Consider the following 25460-nt stretch of genomic DNA (forward strand, 5'->3'; position numbering starts at 1 on the left):
ACGAAATTCTATAAAGAACAAGTGGAAGCATAGAACAATTAAAATGTAGGCATTGACGTCAATGCGTGAAAATATATTTTGTTTCTTCTTCACAAACATGCAATTCCTGGGTTGTTTATGAAAAAATATCAAAGGATGCTGATCTTCTCTCCAAACAAGAGAGTAAAAGAGAAGAGATAGAAGAAGAAGAAACAGGTTATCTTAGTGATGGTCCACAAATCCATGAAATTGAAATCGATGAAGCAGAAAGAATAAATGGGTTATATTTAAGAAAGATAAATTTAGCAGCTCAAATGATGGTTGAATATTTAAATAAAAAAGAAAGTCAGATTAGCACAGATAAAATACCAATTAACGATACTAACGATTTCAAAATAACTAACAGTGATATTATATCATAATCTGATTGAGTAGGGAAATGTGTTTGTTCTTGCAGAATATAAAAATAGAAGATGAAAATAATAATTCGAGTAAATTAAAAAAAGGTGAGTTTAATATATATATATATATATATAATTTTATATACTAATAATATATATATATATTTTCAGAACTCCAAAACATTAATAAAAAAGTTGAAAATAATATTTCGGATGGAGCTCAAAAAGGTTAGTTTAATACATATAAAACAAGGAAGAACGATATAGTCGAGTACCTCGACTATCAGATACCCGTTACTCAGCTAAAGGGACCAAAGGAAAATGGAGATATGGAAGCAGCAAATGCGCCAAATGCGTCTACCGGCGGTAGACAGATTTAAGCATTGAGGGCGTTAGAGTGGGCGTGGCAAAGTTTTTTTTTTAAAAAATCGATAGGTATTGACGCGACCAATACATTTCAGTTAAAATTTTTTATCTAGCATGAAAATTGTGGGCGCCACAGGCTTGGGCGGTTTGTGGGCGTTAGAGTGGGCGTGGCATATTTGCGTAACAAACTTGCGCTGCGTACAAGGCTACGGAATCTAAATCTTAGATCCCAATTCTCTATCCTTGATAGTTTCCGAGATATTCTCGTTCATATTTACGATTTTTTGAAGTTTGTGGGCGTTAAAGTGGGCGTGGTAAACTTTTTTTAGGTCAATCGGTAGGTATTGATGAGAACAATACATTTTAGTTAAAATTTTTATTCTAGCATAAAAACTATAGGAGCCACAGTTTTGGGCGGTTTGTGGGCGTTAGAGTGGGCGTGGCACTCTTATAGTTTCCGAGATCTCAGCGTTCATCCGGACAGACAGACAGACGGACAGACGGACAGACGGACATGGCTAGATCGACTCGGCTAGTGATCCTGATCAAGAATATATATACTTTATGGGGTCGGAAAAGCTTCCTTCTGCCTGTTACATACTTTCCGACGAATCTAGTATACCCTTTTACTCTACGAGTAACGGGTATAATAATATTTGTATATATATATAGTAAAATTTTTACATTTTCAGAACTCCAAAAAATTAATAAAAAAGAGGATGGCAAATTGTCTCTTAATTTGTATGGTGATGACGATGATGATGATGATGATGACCATGATACAATCCTTTATGATGATTTAAGTTTAAGTTTAATGATAAATAAATATAATGATAATGATAAATACATTAAATCAATTCCTTTAAGTAATGATGACAATAAAGTGTATAGATTACAGGGTGGTAAAGATAACTATAAACAAACTATACCACTAAATATAGAAGAAAGTAAGCAAATTGAGTGTAGTTCAAAGAAAATATTGTAATTCTTCTGTTAAATTCAAATTTTCATGTTCTGTAAATTCTTATAAATTTTAACATTAACCTGTAAGTAAAAGCGATGTTTGTTCTGTTAAATAAAAATTTTATAATAATAATAATATTGTGAATTGTAATATTTGGTTTATACATTACCTTACATTTTACCCTTTAAATAAAAAAGCGTTGTTTGTTCTGTCTTATTTACAATTATAGAGTACATTTATTCATTTTTTTCATCATTTAGTAAATTTAATTCTAATTCTGTACAAAACATTTCAAATTCACATTCATCTATATTTTTGTGAAATTTTTCTATTTCATTCTCTTGATAATTATTTCTATTAGGACAATTCTCTATTTCTTTTATTCTTTGTTCATAAACATAAATATTTGAATCTATTTCATTAAGTCTATTTTCTAATCTTTTTTCATCTATTTTATAATGTCCATATTGTAGTGTATTAATTTTATTGTTTTATATAAGAACCTTTGTGTCTTTATGACTGAGAACTACTTTTTTACATTTAATTGTTGATAAAAGATGATTTTTAGATCTAATCATTGACATAGAGCCTACCACTCCCTCTTCCGAAAACAAACATTTTTTAAAACTATTAAAAGTTAATTGATCTATTGCACTTTTTTTAACACCCTTTGATTTTTTCACTGTTTTTTCAGAGCTGTCATTACTATTAGATGTTTTAAAGGCATACATTTTTGATCTCAAACCAACAAATTCAGTCATAGGTCTTCCATTGAGTTCATATTTAAAAAAACCCAACCTTTTTTTATTGGCTTTAGGAAAATTATAGATACTAAGTAATTTATCAGAATAATCTGATGTATCCAACTTCATCTCAACATCATTCTGAATATCTTTATAAAAATGTTCAGTGTTAATAGTATATATAAAAGAATCTGTATCCATATTATTAAATTGAACATTTTCATTGTTTTTAGGTTTAATATATTTATAATGAAAATCATACATTTTCCATTTAGATAAATCTAATACAGCAAAACCTAAATATAAAGGTTTGTTGTACAACACATTTAATCCTTTCATTTAAAAGGCAAAGAAGTTTTCTGAAAACTGTTTGACACTATGGAAATTTGACTTTGAAATAAGAGATCTACCACAATGCCTTTTTGGACCAGAAGAATCGGATGGTGAAGCACTTTCCCATTCAGTAATTAATTTAATATTAACGCGCTTATCGACATTTTCCATTGTTTTTCCGTAGACAGCATTATTTAAAAGTTTAAAAAAATCTTTTTCAAATGAATTTTTGTTAGAATTAATCCATTTTCTATACACTGTTGAAGATTTTTATAATGAATTATATATTTTTCTTTATCCCTTAAATCAGCAATTAATTTTTTTGTTTTGTCTGACTTTGTTGGTAACTGATTATTACAACAAAATGGAAGATCATTATGTTTATCGTGCAATTTTAAAGGATATTTTAAATCTACCTCAAAAATTTATCAATATTCACTATCATCTGCAATCTCTGTAATGTTTATACTATCAAGTTCCCCCCTTGAAATCCATTCAAAACCTCCATATGGTAAAGATTGTGACATAGCCCAACCATATAAATTATTGCATCCAAATAAATCAAATATGATGATTTTTGAGTACTATCAAAATTCTCAACATATTTATTATTTGCTTTAGCATATCTACATGTACATTGAACTAAGCCACCACGAATACCACTTTGAATAAATTTATACTGATCTATATCAGTTAATAAATCTAATTCAATTTTAGTACATTTTAACATAGCTTCCCATAATAATCCTGGTGTAGTGAAAAAATGTGCTGGATCAAGTGAATTAATTTTACTACAAAGTCTTCGAAAGTTTTCATAGACATCAGACATTAATAAAACATCTGTTTTTATATATAATTCTAAATAATCTTTAAGATTATTACAAGAAAACTCATTCCATACCTTTTGTGCGTGAGTATAATTTTCAACTGAACACTCATTCTCGGTTAAGGAACTATAGAAAGCTTCTCTAGGAGGTAATTTACTTTCTTTTAATTTCTCAACTGAATCTAAATATTTATATGGAAATACACCCTTTCTTCGCATTAAGTTGAAATGATTTTCATTAGGGAAAAATGATCTTGTTATATACATTTGTTCACTATCTAGATTTGAAGCTAATGTATCTAATGCAGAAGGCATAAATCGAAACGAATCTAGAAAACGGATTTCAAAGTTATCACCATTACTTAAAGTTTTAATTTTTGAAATTGATATATATTGTTCCTTATTTAATGGAATTACCTTTATTTCACCAGGTATGATTGCCAAATCTTTAATAAATAGATGGCAATCATACCTGGTGAAATTGTGGAAGAAAACAGGAATAAATTTTGGAACTGTATATTTTAAATTACACTCATTATGTGCTGCCCCCCTAAATTTTCCTGTGAAGTGACAGTGATCCCTAACTCTGTCCAATAAAAGAGGAGTGTTGCATATATGACAATTATTAGATTTTTGGAAATCATCTTCTTCAACATCTGACATTATTATAGAAACAGGTTTTGAAATATAGTTTTCATATATAAAAGTTAAATTTTCTATTAGTGATAACAGGAAATTCATTCCCGAGTTGAATACAGTTTCTAAAACAAACTTATCTAAACTGTTATCATGTGCACACTTTATATAGTATGCATATGAAACAGGTCTATGTATATTTATAATATTTAAATTTAATGTTTCGTTTTTATTAATTGGTTGAAGGATGCATTCAAAGTCAGCGTAAACTGTGAATGGGACCATCACTTCCTTTTGAACATTTGTGTACCGTAAAGTGGCATCCTTCATGTTGGGTAAGCGCGAGACTTTTTTCCCACAGACTTCTGAATGCCGGTTGGCAGCATCTTTACTCAATGAGTAATTAAGGCAAATTTGACAGAACCATTTTTTTGATTTGTCTCTCGAAACTTGAGAGGAAACCAAACTAAAAAAAGATAAACACAAGAAAAAAAAATTTTTTAAGTATGAAAGCTAATAAATATTATGAAATTTAAAAACAAAAACAAAAACAAGATATAATAATGATAAAATGATAAAACAACTTACTTTGAGAGATTTTTAATCCAAGTATAGTGTGCTTTACATCCTTCCTCCAGTATCAACATATTTATATAATTTCTCCTCACTTCAGGAGAGTAAAATATAGGTCCGAATATAACTCCATCGTCGAATCCAAAAAGTTTAATATTTATATCTTTATTTATTTCCATAAATTTCGATATATCCGCAGGCTTAAGTGGAAATTGCAATCCAGTGAAATTTAGTGTAATCCCATTTACTTGAATTACTTTATCATTTATATTCACTTTATAGCTTGTGCATCTGTTCGCATTCTTATTTAGTTTACTTAATGCTGCGATTAAGCTCCATTTAAAACAATATTCATCATTTGTGTTTTTCACATTTATAATTGCTTTTTTAGCTTCTAAACAAGAGGGTAGTTTTATGTAAGATGATCCTCTTAAAGGTGAATATTGATTAAAATTCATCTCCAATCGAGTGAGATGAAGCAAAGTCCATCCACTATCCCTTTCTAGGAATTCTTCCATCCTCGCCAAAATTTTTCCATGTGTTCCTTATATTCAACTTCAATATTGGAGTAGGCACTAATTATTGTCATCTTACTTTGAAATGACTTTATTTCAATACATTCCTTTTCTTCCTTCAAAAGTCCGTACTCTCCAAAAAGTTCAAAATTTATTTTTTACCGATGCATAACTTTCAAGGATACAAGTGAGGTAGAAAAGCTTCTCCTGCTTCCTCTATAAATTGTGTTAGATAAATTACATCATTGTTAGTGTTTTCATATAGGTAGTGAACAATCCTTCCTTGGAATCCAGAACTGATTTTTTTTATCCTTGAATCCACTGGTTCAACCACATTCTTCTTGTGTCGCTCAGTTCGCAGATGATGAGCCCACGAAATGTTACCCGATAGGGTAATGTTGCACTTTCCACAATACTTATTCATTTTTTTTTGGTTTTGATTTTTTTTTCGTTTTTGGAAGTATTGTATTGTATTGATAGGTGTACTTTTCACTTTGTTATACTTTACTTTTACTGTAACGTATTTTACGTTTTATCAATTTGATAAGTTTACAAAACACAAATCTGGATAGTTCACAATTCACACAACTTTACTTTACACTTGGTAAAGTATTTTAATTTTTATCAATTTGATAATCTCGCATAAATCGAATTCGGATGGAACGTAAGTTAACACAACTTTACTTAAGCTTTGAATGACCGGAGGGTTCACACGACGATTCTAGATGGCTCGCTCAACTCAAATAGTTTTCTAAAACTGAACTACTTTCCACGTTTCTCCTTAACACATACATTTTTTGAAAACTTAGAAGGTAACCGTTTTCTCTTTCTACAAGCGCATGAGAAAAAATTTTCAAGTATGGTTAAAGAAAAACGTATTTCACTAAACAAACGATCTCATTTGTTTTTGTGTATATTCTGTTAGGAACCACCACCACAAGCACCACCACCACCAACATCCCTCTTACACTCCTACGCTTACTTTCCCATCTAAAGCTCGCTAAAGAGGGAGAGGTTATCGAACTCACGCTTGTTTCAAACCACAAAAGTATGCGGTCTAATATCCCTCAAACCAACACCACAAAAGTATGCGGTCTAATATCCCTCAAACCAACACCTTTTGACCACAAGACCGTAGCCAGGTGTCACCTACAACCCTAATTGAATCAACAAAACGCCCACGCATAACAAAACAACTTCCCTTCCTCCTCCTCCTCCGCCGAAATATAGTTTTACAAATTCATACGCATGACAAAACACCCCTTGTAAAACGAATAGTTTTCTAAAACTGAACTACTTTCCACATTTCTCCTTAACACATACATTTTTTCAAAACTTAGAAGGTAACCGTTTTCTCTCTCATGTAAGCGCGTGAGAAAAAATTTTCAAATATGATTAAAGAAAAACGTATTTGACTAAATAAACGATCGCATTTGTTTTTGTTCTGTTAGGAACCACCACCACAGTCACCATTTTGACCACAAGACCGTAGACAGGTTACACTAACAGGTGTCACCTACAACCCTAATTGAATTAACAAAACGCCCACGCATAACAAAACAACGTTTTTGTTAGAAACCAACACCACCAACACCCCTCTTCCACTCCTACGCTCACTTTCCCATCTAATGCTCGCTAAAGAGGGGGAGGTTACCGAACTCACGCTTGTTTCACACCACAAAAGTATGCGGTCTAATATCCCTCAAACCAACACCTTTTGACCACAAGACCGTAGCCAGGTGTCACCTACAACCCTAATTGAATCAACAAAACGCCCACGCATAACGCTTTCTAACCCAAGTTAGAAGCAACATAGTGACCTGTGTGCAACCATTGCACTCCTACACACCCTAATCGGGTAAAGATCACTCTAAACAACCACAAAATCCTACGCATGACAAAACACCCCTATCACACACGCACCTTTAGCGTGAGAAAAAGACAAGACAAAACAAGACATATCAAAACACCCCTCTCTCACACTCCTACACACCACTTTCTAACCTCATTAAGTGACCTGTGTGCAACCATGCTCATCTAACTAGGGTCAGCAACACCCCCCTTTTTGACTTAATTATGCTAATTAGGTCATTAGAACACCTGTGTGCAACCATGCGTGACTAATTAGGGTCACCCACACCTCCTTTTTTGACATGATTTATTACCTAGTGAGCCAGCACCCGTATTACCTATCTACTTAAGTTTGGTTGTTTTTTAAATGAGAAAGAGTACTCAAGAGATATAACAAAAGGTCTAGAAAAATTTCAAAGTATACTTAATGATTATGATGGACATTTAAATGTTCAGAGGAAACGATTTAAAAATTCCCTACCCCCCATTCATGAAAATGATATTGCAACAAAGATTTATATTGATGATGAAATAAGTAAAGTAGTACAGAATACATCTAATGCAATTTCTAAGCAACCGCAGAAACAACAAATCTTTAGATTAAGACCTCGAATCAATAATATTGAGGGAAAAGTGAGTGAAATTTCTAAAAAATTGGAATTTCTCATGAAAACTTTTAATAAGGTAGTGGAGGATATAAATGAAATAGAAAGTAACATTTTCAATTATATAATTGCACCAACCTCAGTTTTAAAAGGTGAAACTGAATCTTTAGAGAAGAAACCATTTATACCAGATAAAATAAAGTTATGAGTAAACGAGATATTGTAAATGAGTTACATCGCCCATCATTCAAGAATTTCCCAAGACGTAGAGTTATAGTAAAGGGTATTAATGATTTATGGCAGGCTGATTTGGTTGAAATGGGGGCATATGCATCATCAAATAAAGGCTATAGGTATTTCTTAACAGTAATAGATACATTTTCTAAATATGGATGGGGTGAAGCAATAAAATCAAAAAATGCAGAAGAAGTTAGAAAAGCAATGGAAAAGATAATAAAATCTGGTCGTGGAGTACCAAAGAATTTACAAACAGATAATGGAAATGAATTCTATAATAAACAATTTAGAGAATTGATGAAAAGATATGAAATTAATCATTACTCAACATTTAGTACTCTTAAAGCATCTATTGTGGAACGTTTTAATAGAACATTCAAAGAACTTATGTGGCGTGAGTTTAGTTTTAATGGAAAATATACTTGGCTTCAAATATACAAAGAGTTGATTAATAATTATAATAACAGGAAGCATATTGACGTCAATGCTAAAAATGAAAAACAGATTTTGATGAGATCATACAATCATCTAAAAATATTTAAAATTGGGGACTTTACGGAGGGGGATCATGTACGAATAAGTAAATATAAACATGTCTTTGAAAAAGGCTATACCCCAAACTGGACAACGGAAATTTTTCGAATTCGGAAAGTACAAAATACATCCCCCACCACATATTTACTTGAGGACTTGAAGGGTGATCCAGTACAAGGTGGTTTCTATAAACAAGAAATTAGAAACACAAGATTCCCTAATGCTTATCTTGTTGAAAAGATTGTGAAACAAAAAGATGATTATGTGCTTGTGCGTTGGCTCGGCTTTTCAAAATCAGAAGATAGTTGGATTCATAAAAACGAAATTCTATAAAGAACAAGTGGAAGCATAGAACAATTAAAATTTAGGCATTGACGTCAATGCGTGAAAATATATTTTGTTTCTTCTTCACAAACATGCAATTCCTGGGTTGTTTATGAAAAAATATCAAAGGATGCTGATCTTCTCTCCAAACAAGAGAGTAAAAGAGAAGAGATAGAAGAAGAAACAGGTTATCTTAGTGATGGTCCACAAATCCATGAAATTGAAATCGATGAAGCAGAAAGAATAAATGGGTTATATTTAAGAAAGATAAATTTAGCAGCTCAAATGATGGTTGAATATTTAAATAAAAAAGAAAGTCAGATTAGCACAGATAAAATACCAATTAACGATACTAACGATTTCAAAATAACTAACAGTGATATTATATCATAATCTGATTGAGTAGGGAAATGTGTTTGTTCTTGCAGAATATAAAAATAGAAGATGAAAATAATAATTCGAGTAAATTAAAAAAAGGTGAGTTTAATATATATATATATATATAATTTTATATACTAATAATATATATATATATTTTCAGAACTCCAAAACATTAATAAAAAAGTTGAAAATAATATTTCGGATGGAGCTCAAAAAGGTTAGTTTAATACATATAAAACAAGGAAGAACGATATAGTCGAGTACCTCGACTATCAGATACCCGTTACTCAGCTAAAGGGACCAAAGGAAAATGGAGATATGGAAGCAGCAAATGCGCCACCTACCGGCGGTAGACAGATTTAAGCATTGAGGGCGTTAGAGTGGGCGTGGCAAAGTTTTTTTTTTTAAAAATCGATAGGTATTGACGCGACCAATACATTTCAGTTAAAATTTTTTATTTAGCATGAAAATTGTGGGCGCCACAGGCTTGGGCGGTTTGTGGGCGTTAGAGTGGGCGTGGCATATTTGCGTAACAAACTTGCGCTGCGTACAAGGCTACGGAATCTAAATCTTAGATCCCAATTCTCTATCCTTGATAGTTTCCGAGATATTCTCGTTCATATTTACGATTTTTTGAAGTTTGTGGGCGTTAAAGTGGGCGTGGTAAACTTTTTTTTAGGTCAATCGGTAGGTATTGATGAGAACAATACATTTTAGTTAAAATTTTTATTCTAGCATAAAAACTATAGGAGCCACAGTTTTGGGCGGTTTGTGGGCGTTAGAGTGGGCGTGGCACTCTTATAGTTTCCGAGATCTCAGCGTTCATCCGGACAGACAGACAGACGGACAGACGGACAGACGGACATGGCTAGATCGACTCGGCTAGTGATCCTGATCAAGAATATATATACTTTATGGGGTCGGAAAAGCTTCCTTCTGCCTGTTACATACTTTCCGACAAATCTAGTATACCCTTTTACTCTACGAGTAACGGGTATAATAATATTTGTATATATATATAGTAAAATATTTACATTTTCAGAACTCCAAAACATTAATAAAAAAGAGGATGGCAAATTGTCTCTTAATTTGTATGGTGATGACGATGATGATGATGATGATGACCATGATACAATCCTTTATGATGATTTAAGTTTAAGTTTAATGATAAATAAATATAATGATAATGATAAATACATTAAATCAATTCCTTTAAGTAATGATGACAATAAAGTGTATAGATTACAGGGTGGTAAAGATAACTATAAACAAACTATACCACTAAATATAGAAGAAAGTAAGCAAATTGAGTGTAGTTCAAAGAAAATATTGTAATTCTTCTGTTAAATTCAAATTTTCATGTTCTGTAAATTCTTATAAATTTTAACATTAACCTGTAGGTAAAAGCGATGTTTGTTCTGTTAAATAAAAATTTTATAATAATAATAATATTGTGAATTGTAATATTTGGTTTATACATTACCTTACATTTTACCCTTTAAATAAAAAAGCGTTGTTTGTTCTGTCTTATTTACAATTATAGAGTACATTTATTCATTTTTTTCATCATTTAGTAAATTTAATTCTAATTCTGTACAAAACATTTCAAATTCACATTCATCTATATTTTTGTGAAATTTTTCTATTTCATTCTCTTGATAATTATTTCTATTAGGACAATTCTCTATTTCTTTTATTCTTTGTTCATAAACATAAATATTTGAATCTATTTCATTAAGTCTATTTTCTAATCTTTTTTCATCTATTTTATAATGTCCATATTGTAGTGTATTAATTTTATTGTTTTATATAAGAACCTTTGTGTCTTTATGACTGAGAACTACTTTTTTACATTTAATTGTTGATAAAAGATGATTTTTAGATCTAATCATTGACATAGAGCCTACCACTCCCTCTTCCGAAAACAAACATTTTTTAAAACTATTAAAAGTTAATTGATCTATTGCACTTTTTTTAACACCCTTTGATTTTTTCACTGTTTTTTCAGAGCTGTCATTACTATTAGATGTTTTAAAGGCATACATTTTTGATCTCAAACCAACAAATTCAGTCATAGGTCTTCCATTGAGTTCATATTTAAAAAAACCCAACCTTTTTTTATTGGCTTTAGGAAAATTATAGATACTAAGTAATTTATCAGAATAATCTGATGTATCCAACTTCATCTCAACATCATTCTGAATATCTTTATACAAATTTTCAGTGTTAATAGTATATATAAAAGAATCTGTATCCATATTATTAAATTGAACATTTTCATTGTTTTTAGGTTTAATATATTTATAATGAAAATCATACATTTTCCATTTAGATAAACCTAATACAGCAAAACCTAAATATAAAGGTTTGTTGTACAACACATTTAATCCTTTCATTTAAAAGGCAAAGAAGTTTTCTGAAAACTGTTTGACACTATGGAAATTTGACTTTGAAATAAGAGATCTACCACAATGCCTTTTTGGACCAGAAGAATCGGATGGTGAAGCACTTTCCCATTCAGTAATTAATTTAATATTAACGCGCTTATCGACATTTTCCATTGTTTTTCCGTAGACAGCATTATTTAAAAGTTTAAAAAAATCTTTTTCAAATGAATTTTTGTTAGAATTAATCCATTTTCTATACACTGTTGAAGATTTTTATAATGAATTATATATTTTTCTTTATCCCTTAAATCAGCAATTAATTTTTTTGTTTTGTCTGACTTTGTTGGTAACTGATTATTACAACAAAATGGAAGATCATTATGTTTATCGTGCAATTTTAAAGGATATTTTAAATCTACCTCAAAAATTTATCAATATTCACTATCATCTGCAATCTCTGTAATGTTTATACTATCAAGTTCCCCCCTTGAAATCCATTCAAAACCTCCATATGGTAAAGATTGTGACATAGCCCAACCATATAAATTATTGCATCCAAATAAATCAAATATGATGATTTTTGAGTACTATCAAAATTCTCAACATATTTATTATTTGCTTTAGCATATCTACATGTACATTGAACTAAGCCACCACGAATACCACTTTGAATAAATTTATACTGATCTATATCAGTTAATAAATCTAATTCAATTTTAGTACATTTTAACATAGCTTCCCATAATAATCCTGGTGTAGTGAAAAAATGTGCTGGATCAAGTGAATAAATTTTACTACAAAGTCTTCGAAAGTTTTCATAGACATCAGACATTAATAAAACATCTGTTTTTATATATAATTCTAAATAATCTTTAAGATTATTACAAGAAAACTCATTCCATACCTTTTGTGCGTGAGTATAATTTTCAACTGAACACTCATTCTCGGTTAAGGAACTATAGAAAGCTTCTCTAGGAGGTAATTTACTTTCTTTTAATTTCTCAACTGAATCTAAATACTTATATGGAAATACACCCTTTCTTCGCATTAAGTTGAAATGATTTTCATTAGGGAAAAATGATCTTGTTATATACATTTGTTCACTATCTAGATTTGAAGCTAATGTATCTAATGCAGAAGGCATAAATCGAAACGAATCTAGAAAACGGATTTCAAAGTTATCACCATTACTTAAAGTTATAATTTTTGAAATTGATATATATTGTTCCTTATTTAATGGAATTACCTTTATTTCACCAGGTATGATTGCCAAATCTTTAATAAATAGATGGCAATCATACCTGGTGAAATTGTGGAAGAAAACAGGAATAAATTTTGGAACTGTATATTTTAAATTACACTCATTATGTGCTGCCCCCCTAAATTTTCCTGTGAAGTGACAGTGATCCCTAACTCTGTCCAATAAAAGAGGAGTGTTGCATATATGACAATTATTAGATTTTTGGAAATCATCTTCTTCAACATCTGACATTATTATAGAAACAGGTTTTGAAATATAGTTTTCATATATAAAAGTTAAATTTTCTATTAGTGATAACAGGAAATTCATTCCCGAGTTGAATACAGTTCCTAAAACAAACTTATCTAAACTGTTATCATGTGCACACTTTATATAGTATGCATATGAAACAGGTCTATGTATATTTATAATATTTAAATTTAATGTTTCGTTTTTATTAATTGTTTGAAGGATGCATTCAAAGTCAGCGTAAACTGTGAATGGGACCATCACTTCCTTTTGAACATTTGTGTACCGTAAAGTGGCATCCTTCATGTTGGGTAAGCGCGAGACTTTTTTCCCACAGACTTCTGAATGCCGGTTGGCAGCATCTTCACTCAATGAGTAATTAAGGCAAATTTGACAGAACCATTTTTTTGATTTGTCTCTCGAAACTTGAGAGGAAACCAAACTAAAAAAAGATAAACACAAGAAAAAAAAATTTTTTAAGTATGAAAGCTTATAAATATTATGAAATTTAAAAACAAAAACAAAAACAAGATATAATAATGATAAAATGATAAAACAACTTACTTTGAGAGATTTTTAATCCAAGTATAGTGTGCTTTACATCCTTCCTCCAGTATCAACATATTTATATAATTTCTCCTCACTTCAGGAGAGTAAAATATAGGTCCGAATATAACTCCATCGTCGAATCCAAAAAGTTTAATATTTATATCTTTATTTATTTCCATAAATTTCGATATATCCGCAGGCTTAAGTGGAAATTGCAATCCAGTGAAATTTAGTGTAATCCCATTTACTTGAATTACTTTATCATTTATATTCACTTTATAGCTTGTGCATCTGTTCGCATTCTTATTTAGTTTACTTAATGCTGCGATTAAGCTCCATTTAAAACAATATTCATCATTTGTGTTTTTCACATTTATAATTGCTTTTTTAGCTTCTAAACAAGAGGGTAGTTTTATGTAAGATGATCCTCTTAAAGGTGAATATTGATTAAAATTCATCTCCAATCGAGTGAGATGAAGCAAAGTCCATCCACTATCCCTTTCTAGGAATTCTTCCATCCTCGCCAAAATTTTTCCATGTGTTCCTTATATTCAACTTCAATATTGGAGTAGGCACTAATTATTGTCATCTTACTTTGAAATGACTTTATTTCAATACATTCCTTTTCTTCCTTCAAAAGTCCGTACTCTCCAAAAAGTTCAAAATTTATTTTTTACCGATGCATAACTTTCAAGGATACAAGTGAGGTAGAAAAGCTTCTCCTGCTTCCTCTATAAATTGTGTTAGATAAATTACATCATTGTTAGTGTTTTCATATAGGTAGTGAACAATCCTTCCTTGGAATCCAGAACTGATTTTTTTTATCCTTGAATCCACTGGTTCAACCACATTCTTCTTGTGTCGCTCAGTTCGCAGATGATGAGCCCACGAAATGTTACCCGATAGGGTAATGTTGCACTTTCCACAATACTTATTCATTTTTTTTTGGTTTTGATTTTTTTTTCGTTTTTGGAAGTATTGTATTGTATTGATAGGTGTACTTTTCACTTTGTTATACTTTACTTTTACTGTAACGTATTTTACGTTTTATCAATTTGATAAGTTTACAAAACACAAATCTGGATAGTTCACAATTCACACAACTTTACTTTACACTTGGTAAAGTATTTTAATTTTTATCAATTTGATAATCTCGCATAAATCGAATTCGGATGGAACGTAAGTTAACACAACTTTACTTAAGCTTTGAATGACCGGAGGGTTCACACGACGATTCTAGATGGCTCGCTCAACTCAAATAGTTTTCTAAAACTGAACTACTTTCCACGTTTCTCCTTAACACATACATTTTTTGAAAACTTAGAAGGTAACCGTTTTCTCTTTCTACAAGCGCATGAGAAAAAATTTTCAAATATGGTTAAAGAAAAACGTATTTCACTAAACAAACGATCTCATTTGTTTTTGTGTATATTCTGTTAGGAACCACCACCACAAGCACCACCACCACCAACATCCCTCTTACACTCCTACGCTTACTTTCCCATCTAAAGCTCGCTAAAGAGGGAGAGGTTATCGAACTCACGCTTGTTTCAAACCACAAAAGTATGCGGTCTAATATCCCTCAAACCAACACCACAAAAGTATGCGGTCTAATATCCCTCAAACCAACACCTTTTGACCACAAGACCGTAGCCAGGTGTCACCTACAACCCTAATTGAATCAACAAAACGCCCACGCATAACAAAACAACTTACCTTCCTCCTCCTCCTCCGCCGAAATATAGTTTTACAAATTCATACGCATGACAAAACACCCCTTGTAAAACGAATAGTTTTCTAAAACTGAACTACTTTCCACATTTCTCCTTAACACATACATTTTTTCAAAACTTAGAAGGTAACCGTTTTCTCTCTCATGTAAGCGCGTGAGAAAAAATTTTCAAATATGATTAAAGAAAAACGTATTTGACTAAATAAACGATCGCATTTGTTTTTGTTCTGTTAGGAACCACCACCACAGTCACCATTTTGACCAAAAGACCGTAGACAGGTTACACTAACAGGTGTCACCTACAACCCTAATTGAATCAACAAAACGCCCACGCATAACAAAACAACGTTTTTGTTAGGAACCACCACCACCAACACCCCTCTTCCACTCCTACGCTCACTTTCCCATCTAATGCTCGCTAAAGAGGGGGAGGTTACCGAACTCACGCTTGTTTCACACCACAAAAGTATGCGGTCTAATATCCCTCAAACCAACACCTTTTCACCACAAGACCGTAGCCAGGTGTCACCTACAACCCTAATTGAATCAACAAAACGCCCACGCATAACGCTTTCTCACCCAAGTTAGAAGCAACATAGTGACCTGTGTGCAACCATTGCACCTCTACACATTAATCGGGTAAAGATCACTCTAAACAACCACAAAATCCTACGCATGACAAAACACCCCTATCACACACGCACCTTTAGCGTGAGAAAAAGACAAGACAAAACAAGACATATCAAAACACCCCCCTCTCACACACCACTTTCTAACCTCATTAAGTGACCTGTGTGCAACCATGCTCATCTAACTAGGGTCACCAACACCCCCCTTTTTGACTTAATTATGCTAATTAGGTCATTAAAACACCTGCGTGCAACCATGCGTGACTAATTAGGGTCACCCCCGCCCCCTTTTTTGACATGATTTATTACCTAGTGAGCCAGCACCCGTATTAATCTACAACTGATCCTTCCTCAGCAACTCCTTTGCCCTACTCGCTGCCTTCTTGCTGTGTTCCACCGTTTGGGTCAGCTACAAATACCTGAAGGCCAGAACTCGCACAAGCCCAAGAATGGACAACGAGGTGGAACGAGCGGGTCCCCGGGACGTCGACCACTTGAAGGAGGGAGGAGTTAACGCAGGCAGTTCTCACGGAGAGAAACTGCAGAGTTGCAGGCCATATCCGGTGGCCTGCAAGTTATCCAACCCGTGAAACAGTTCCACTTATGGAATTTATAAACAAATTTTTGAATTCAATCTCAGCTATGTTACCCTTGCCTTCAGCGACATTGCCTTTGCCTTTGTTTAAGATTCTGCCTTTGCCTTTGCCATTCACTTCGAGGGCCGCGCTTGACCGTCCTGCTAAGATAAATAAACCAATCGTAAAGTAAACACAAGCTTCCGTTCGAAGCCCAAACTTTTCCGTTCAAAGCCCACAGTATTGCGTTCTAAGTTCAGAACATATTGCGTTCCGATTTTCAATCAAATTGCATCGGTCAGCATAATTTCATTTCACAACGAGATGCGACAGTTTCAGCATAAGCTTTTATTTTAAACAAAAAGTAAAGTTCTGGAAGCTTAAGAAAAGGAAAGCTTCTGGCCGAGGTTCATTGGATAATTTTTTAGAATTAAGAGTCAGTCTTACTTTATCCGAGACCGCGATCGGTTCACAATTTTTAAAAAGTGTCTTGTATTAATTGAGTTTAAGAATTAAGGTTTATCACCCGAGTTTTAAAAATAAAAAAATCAATTTTTTTAATTCATCTACTAACGACGAATTTAATTGGCGCCCAACGTGGGGCCGCGTTAAATAAAAAGTTCCAAAAATTATTTAATGAAAAATAAGTTAAATATAAACGGAGCTCGCGCGGCCAACAACTCAACATTTCTAGTGGAGAAATTAAAAAATCCACCAAACATCACAACAAAGTGACAGTGGTCGTTAACAATAATTAAATGGAAATTAAAAAATGAAATAATCCATTTAAAGGTGAACTTTAAAAAAAAAGGGTGGACCAAAATCTTAAATAAAAAAAAAAAATACAAGAACACAAAAAAAGGCAAAACCAGAAACGCACTAAACAAAAACAGTTAAACAAACCAGCTTTTACAACAACAACAACAAAATCACAACTCGCTGAAAAAGGAAAAATTAAAGAAGGAAGGAAGGGCATTCTATTGCCAATAATTTCTACTGAATCCAGGAAGGAAGATCAACCCACAACCTCACAGAAGGAAGACCCCATTGGGACAGTCTCGTGAGAAATTAATTTTCAAAAAAAATTAAAAATTATAATAACTGTAATTATAATTATATATATAAGATTTAAACATTGAAATAGATTCACGACTTAAAAAAAAATATTAACAAACAATCTGGAAGATTTAATAAATAGCTTTGGTGAAATAAATCTAACCATGGCAACCGGAGGTTCAGCACCAAATTTTTCTGCAGGTAGTATAGCCACAGCAGGCGGCTTAACAGTGGAATTATTAAATAGATTGATAAGTGTTCAATTAAATGAAGTGAGCAGGAAAATAGAAGGTTTAGAAGGAAAGTTAGCCACAGATGCAAACACTGTGGAGGATTATAAAATACAAATAATCGACCCAACTATAAAATGTGATACAACACTTAAAGTGGTAAAATCTTTACCAAAATTCACGGGGGAATCAACACAATATGTAGGTTGGAGGGAAGCCGCAGAAACTGTAATGAGTCTCTATAAAATTCAAAGTGAACAATATTTTATCGACTTAAGAATTTTACGAAATAAAATTTTGGGAGCTGCTCTTACCAATCATGGCACCGTTTTAAACTTTCGAGCAATCTTATCTAGGTTGGACTTTATATATAGCGATAAACGAGCAATACATATTCTCGAGTCAGAACTAAGTATCCTCAGGCAGGGACGAATGACAGTTACAGAATACTATAATGAAGTCAATAAAAAAATGACACTACTAATAAACAAAACCATAATGACATACGGAAAGGACAGCGTAATTGCCAAAGAAACAAACAAAACAATAAGGAGCAATGCTTTACGAATTTTCATATCTGGGCTAAATGGATCTATCTCAGAAACTCTTTTCTCATTAAATCCACCAGATTTACCCAATGCTTTGGCAAAGGTCCAAGAACTAGAATCAAACAAACAATCCGTGCTCAATTTGCAAACAGGTTTAATGGATTTAAAAATGAAAATAAATATCAGGGAAACAACTTACGATTTAATAAAAAAAGACAGAACAATAATACTAATAAAACGGGAAATTATTGGAGTAATAACCAGAATTATAATTGGCCACAAAAGGGAAATTTTTGGTAAAACGATAATCATAATAATAATCAAAAGCAACAAGCCGTCGAGCCAATGGATGTTGATCCATCGATTCAACTCCAGAATAAACCTAGTTACAATCGACAGCCGAATAATAATTGGCAGGCAAATAATAATCGAGGTAGATACAATAATAATTATTATCAAAATAATAGTCGATCAAATTACTATCGCGCTAATCAAAATAAAGAGCAAACCCAAGCTCAGAAAAGGGAACCAGATGGAACAGTAAATCAGCCAGCTAATAAAGTAACCAGAATAAACAATATCAACGAAGATCATTTTTTAAACCAGACCCCTACAGGGGAATGCCTTATTTAAATAGGACAGACCGAAAAACCAAGAAGCAGTTAAAGATTTTAATAGATACAGGAGCCACTGCTTGTTATATAAAAAAGGAAATTTTCGAAAATAAAAATGAGTTATCAATATACAAAAAGGTAGCTACAGTTCATGGGTATTCAATTATTAGGTATTACCATATTATAAATATATTTGAAACAAGACAATTATTTTATGAAATCGAAGGATTAGAATCTGATCTGCTAATTGGATTTAGTTTATTAAGAAAAATTGGAGCTATAATAAATATAGAAAAGGGAGTCTTGGAATATAAAGGGAAAACAGAAAAGTTAAAATATTATGATATTGAGGAAAAAAATTAAATAAGTTTAATTGAAGAAAATAATATTCTTCCGTTAAAAGAATTTATTATAAAAAAATATTTTTATGAAAAAAATAGCGAAAACACAGATTCATTATTGGTGGAAAATAGTGAAAAAAGCTTGGGAATTCAAAATCCTGAGAGTGCCGACGAAGTAAATACCGTCAATAAAAAAAAAATATCTTGGGAATTCAAAATACTGAGATTGCCGACGAAGTAATTACCGTCAAAAATCAAATAAATAAAAATCGTTTGAAATATAAAAATTTCAAGCCCGCCGTCGTTGAGTTATCCGACGAACAACAGATAAACAATATAGGTACTGATCAATTAGACGGACTAAAGGAAAAAATAGTTCTCTATATTGAAAAAGAGCATTCAAAGATAAATATGCAAATTCCTTTTAGAACAGACATAAAGGGAGAAATAAATCTTATTCACGACAGGCCAATATACGGGAAACAATATCCGTACGCTTTTTCTGTCACCGACTTCGTGAACAGCGAAATCAGTAGAATGTTAGCAGAAGAAATTATAAGGCCTAGTCGAAGCCCTTATAATTCACCAGTTCTGGTAGTACCAAAGAAAGGAGAAAATCAAGACGGAAGCCGTAAATTAAGACTCGTCATCGACTATAAAAAATTAAATGAAAATACCTTACCTGACAGGTACCCAATGCAACACCCATCAGTAATTCTATCTAATTTGGGAAAAGCAAGATATTTTTCAACAATAGATTTAGAATCAGGTTTTCATCAGATATTAATGAAAGAATCTGATGTAGAAAAAACATCCTTTTCAATAAATAATGGAAAATACGAATTTTTAAGAATGTCATTCGGACTAACAAATGCACCAAGAATTTTTCAGAGAGCAATGGACGACATCCGTAGAGAACAAGTAGGGAAAACATGTCATGTCTACATGGACGACATTATAATATTCTCAAACTCGATTGAACAGCATTATAAAGTCTTAAACAAAATTATAAATATATTATTAAAGGCAAACATGAAAATCTCTTTAGAAACATCAACGTTTTTTAAACGCGAAACCAGTTTTCTGGGATACATCGTATCTTATAACGTCATCAAGACAGACCCAGAAAAAATTGACACCATAATTAAATATCCGCTTCCAAAAAATATTCGGGAACTAAGAAGTTTCTTAGGCCTTACGGGCTATTATAGAAAATTTGTTTTAAATTACGCCTCTATAGCCAAACCTCTAACAAAATATCTTGGAGGTCATAATGGCAAAATTTCAAAAAGAATGTCAACAAAAATGTTAATTCAGCTGGATGACCCAGCTATTAAAGCTTTTAACGAGCTGAAAGAAAATCTCATTGCTCAAGTAGAATTAGTTCAACCGGATTATAATAAAAAATTTACCCTGACCACCGACGCTTCGGACGTCGCAATTGGTGCAGTATTAACTCAAGAAGATAAACCAATTACTTTTATTTCAAAAACCTTGACTAAAACGGAACAAGTTTATGCAACTAATAAGAAGGAACTTTTAGCCATAGTATGGGCTGTTAAAAATCTAAGAAACTACTTATACGGAGTGATTGGAATTGAAATCCAAACCGATCATCAACCATTATCTTTCGCAATCTCTGATAAAAACCCTAATATTGAAATGAAACGCTGGTACTCCTTCATAGAAAGTTTCACTCCTAAAGTCATTTATAAGCCAGGTACAACTAATGTTGTTGCAGACGCCTTATCAAGAATTCAGATCAACAACTTAACTGGCAGTAACGAATCGGTCTCAGATCAAAACACTCAGCATTCAGCATACTCTCTTTGAGAATGTTATACAAGAAACCCGTAAACCCTTAAACCAGTTTAATCAACAATTGCTATTAGCAACGGGGAGGTATACAATACATGAGTCGATTAATATATTCGAAAATACCAGACATATAATAGAATTTGACACTCCCGAAAATTTGATATCAATCTTAAGAGAATATATTCCTCCTAATTTAACGGTAGGTATTCATTGTACTTTAGAGGACTTTTATAGAATTCAAAAACCACTTAAAGATAATTTTGTGAATAAATTTTTGTATACAAAAATATTTGTCCAAGATGTAGAAGCTCCTGAGGACAGAGCACTTATAATCGAAGAAACACATTGCAGAGCACACAGGGGTCTTGACGAAAATTATAAACAAATCAGTAGATTGTATTATTGGCCAAACTTACTTACAAAATTAAAAGAATATATAAAAAATTGTAAAATTTGCAATGAAAACAAATATAACAGACACCCAACTAAAATTCCAATTGGAGAAGCCCCAATCCCGAGTAAAGAAGGCGAAAATTTACACATCGACATATATTACGCGCAAAGTCTTACTTTCATAACTTGTATTGACGCTTACTCAAAATTTTTATTAGTAAAAGAAATCCAAAATAAATTAAATATCGAAAACAAAGTAATGGAGTTTCTTCACAAATTTCCACAAGCCAAAATAATAATGACCGATAATGAACCAAGCTTTACCTCGGCCCAATTTAAATCTTTTGCACAAAGGTGCGTTTTAACTTTACATTACGCAGACCCGAGGCACAGTACCTCAAACGGACAAGTTGAAAGGGCACATTCTGCACTAACAGAATAAGCTCGATGCATTAAAGAAGAATTTAATCTAACCGACTATTCCGAAATAGTAATAAGAGCCGCTCAAGAATATAATCAGAGCATTCATTCTACAACGAACCAAAAACCTTTTGACGTACTATATAATAAAATAGAGCACGATAACATTCCTCAAATTTTAAAAAATACACAAGAGAAAATGTTAGAAACACATAATGAAAACAGAAAAGAAAAAGTATATCATGTAGGACAGGTAATTTATGAAAAGAAACACGGGGAAAGAAATAAACTTAAAACTAGATATAAAAAACAAGTAGTTAAAGAAAATTTATCTAACAAAATAATAATCAACAATAGAAATAGAATTATTCACAAAGATAATATAAAATTCTAAAAATGTATATGTTACTTTTTTTTCCTTTTCCAGAAAATGTTTTATCAGGTGCTCATACTACACCTTATTTTATTAACAAAATCAGAAATAATAGACTATACAAGTCACGAATATCTTTTATTCAAGGACAATAAAGACGTATTGACGTACGATTCATACGCAGAATTATTCCACGTAACTAACTTTAGTTTTTATAAAGAAATAATAAAATTGGAATCAGATAATATAAAAAGGGATACTAATAAAAGGTCACAATGGGAAATTAAATATGACATAGAAGTAATCGAATTAATTTTGTCACAACTAATATCAACTAGGTCAAAAAGGGGGATAAATGAGATAGGCACTGTGTGGAAATGGTTAGCAGGAACTCCGGATCATGATGATTTTATTAAAATACAGAATAAAATCGATGAATTAATTGAAAATAATAATAAGCAATTTATTATCAATTCCAAACTGTTTAAAGAAATATAATCTCTTTCTGATGATTTTAAAAATGTTTTTATTGATCAAGATTTACCACTGCGAAAACATCGCTTACGATTATTAACATTTGATCTGCAAAATTTAATTGACACAATCACACTAGCAAAAATTGACGTTTTTAATACCAAAATATTAAACAATGATGATGATGATGAATGATCATGGAAATATTAAAACATGAACAAAAACCAGTAATTATCGCTGACTTAATGGACATCTCTGTTTTTAAAATCGCACTGCATAAAGAACTTGTAATAATTTATATAAAATACCCAATATTAAAAAACAGATGCGAAATATATTACGCTAGAGCGATTTCCCAAATCAATCTGAAACTAGTATTAAGCAATCAAGTCGCAAAATGCGCAAATATGTTTTATGAAATGTCTAACTTTAAGAACGAACTTTTTAAGAATTATTGCACTTTAAATAATGAAAAAACTTGTTTTACCCGCCTATTAAATGGCGAGAAATCCACTTGTAAAAAAATAAGAGAGAAAAATAAAAAAATAGACATCATACAAGATGGTGCCATTCTTATAAATGGTAACAATATTGTGAACAACTCTCATTTAAACGGTTCATTTTTGATAACATTTAATGGAACAACCGAAATTAATAATATTTCTTATACCAATTTGGAAAACAAAATTCTTAACTACGAACCACTTCAAAAATTATGAAATATCCGATTACATATTATCAAATAACTCAGAACTTTCTTTAGATAATATAAACATTTTAAATCCTTTCATTAAAATAAATAATACCAAAATATCACTTACCTTTATATTATTAATTTTAATCATTATATATTTGATTTTTTTACTTATTATAAAATACAAAAATGTCATATTATTTGTAACCAAAAAATAACGGCCAGAACCAGAAAAACCTATTAGCCAAGAAAATTTTTTAACAGAATTAAGAGATCAATTAAATGAATTTCATATTGAATCGGGACGATCCATTTTAGAAGGGGGAGAGTTATCCAACCCGTGACCAACCAACCAGTTCCACTTATGGAATTTATAAACAAATTTTTGAATTCAATCTCAGCTATGTTACCCTTGCCTTCAGCGACATTGCCTTTGCCTTTGTTTAAGATTCTGCCTTTGCCTTTGCCATTCACTTCGAGGGCCGCGCTTGACCGTCCTGCTAAGATAAATAAACCAATCGTAAAGTAAACACAAGCTTCCGTTCGAAGCCCAAACTTTTCCGTTCAAAGCCCACAGTATTGCGTTCTAAGTTCAGAACATATTGCGTTCCGATTTTCAATCAAATTGCATCGGTCAGCATAATTTCATTTCACAACGAGATGCGACAGTTTCAGCATAAGCTTTTATTTTAAACAAAAATTAAAGTTCTGGAAGCTTAAAAAAAGGAAAGCTTCTGGCCGAGGTTCATTGGATAATTTTTTAGAATTAAGAGTCAGTCTTATTTTATCCGAGACCGCGATCGGTTCAAAATTTTTAAAAAGTGTCTTGTATTAATTGAGTTTAAGAATAAAGGTTTATCACCCGAGTTTTAAAAATAAAAAAAATCAATTTTTTTAGTTCATCTACTAACGACGAATTTAATTTGCACGCGCATTGAAGAAATAGCTGACCGCGCGCTCCGAGTGCAATTGCCCGGAGCCAGACTGGAGCACTCGCGGAGCGAGTGATCGCCACAGGCCGGGACAAAAATGCTGACCCGGCACCTTGGCGACAGCGCTGCAGGAAGACAAAGGCCTCGAGCTGCAGCTGGTTAGGAGTTTTAAGTTAGTCTTAATTGGTACTCCAGAGTAATAGCTCTGTATAAACATATAAATAAGACCTATGCCCTAACGGGCGTATGGTAAATAAAGAACAAATAAATTAACAACCAGATTCTCATAATTTATATACAAATATCTACATATATACAAATATCTACATACATACCCATATCTACATACATTCACATATAATTTTTAACTCCACCATCCCGTTCCGACTAATTAAAGTTTTCCGTCGGCCATCCGGTCAAAAATAATAAAATAAAAATTACACAAGCCGATGTGAAAATTTTTTGGTCATTGTGTTTTATTTACCATCAAACTTTTTAGTATTTTTTCGGTATTTGGTATTTACTCCGTAAAATTTATTTTATCCAAACGCAAAAAATATATATATTTTTAGTATTTATACCCGTTACTCGTAGAGTAAAAGGGTATACTAGATTCGTCGGAAAGTATGTAACAGGCAAAAGGAAGCGTTTCCGGCCCCATAAAGTATATATATTCTTGATCAGGATCACTAGCCGAGTCGATCTAGCCATGTCCGTCTGTCCGTCTGTCCGTCTGTCTGTCCGTCCGGATGAACGCTGAGATCTCGGAAACTATGAGAGCTAGGCTATTGAGATTTGGCGTGCAGATTCCTGAGCTTCTTACGCAGCGCAAGTTTGTCTCAGTAGAGTGCCACGCCCACAAACCGCCCAAAATTGTGGCTCCTACAGTTTTGATGCTAGAATAAAAATTTTAACTGAAATGTGTTGTTATTATCTAT

The sequence above is a fragment of the Drosophila subpulchrella genome, unplaced genomic scaffold, assembly GCF_014743375.2.
Source record: "Drosophila subpulchrella strain 33 F10 #4 breed RU33 unplaced genomic scaffold, RU_Dsub_v1.1 Primary Assembly Seq60, whole genome shotgun sequence".
NCBI classification, from domain to species: domain Eukaryota; kingdom Metazoa; phylum Arthropoda; class Insecta; order Diptera; family Drosophilidae; genus Drosophila; species Drosophila subpulchrella.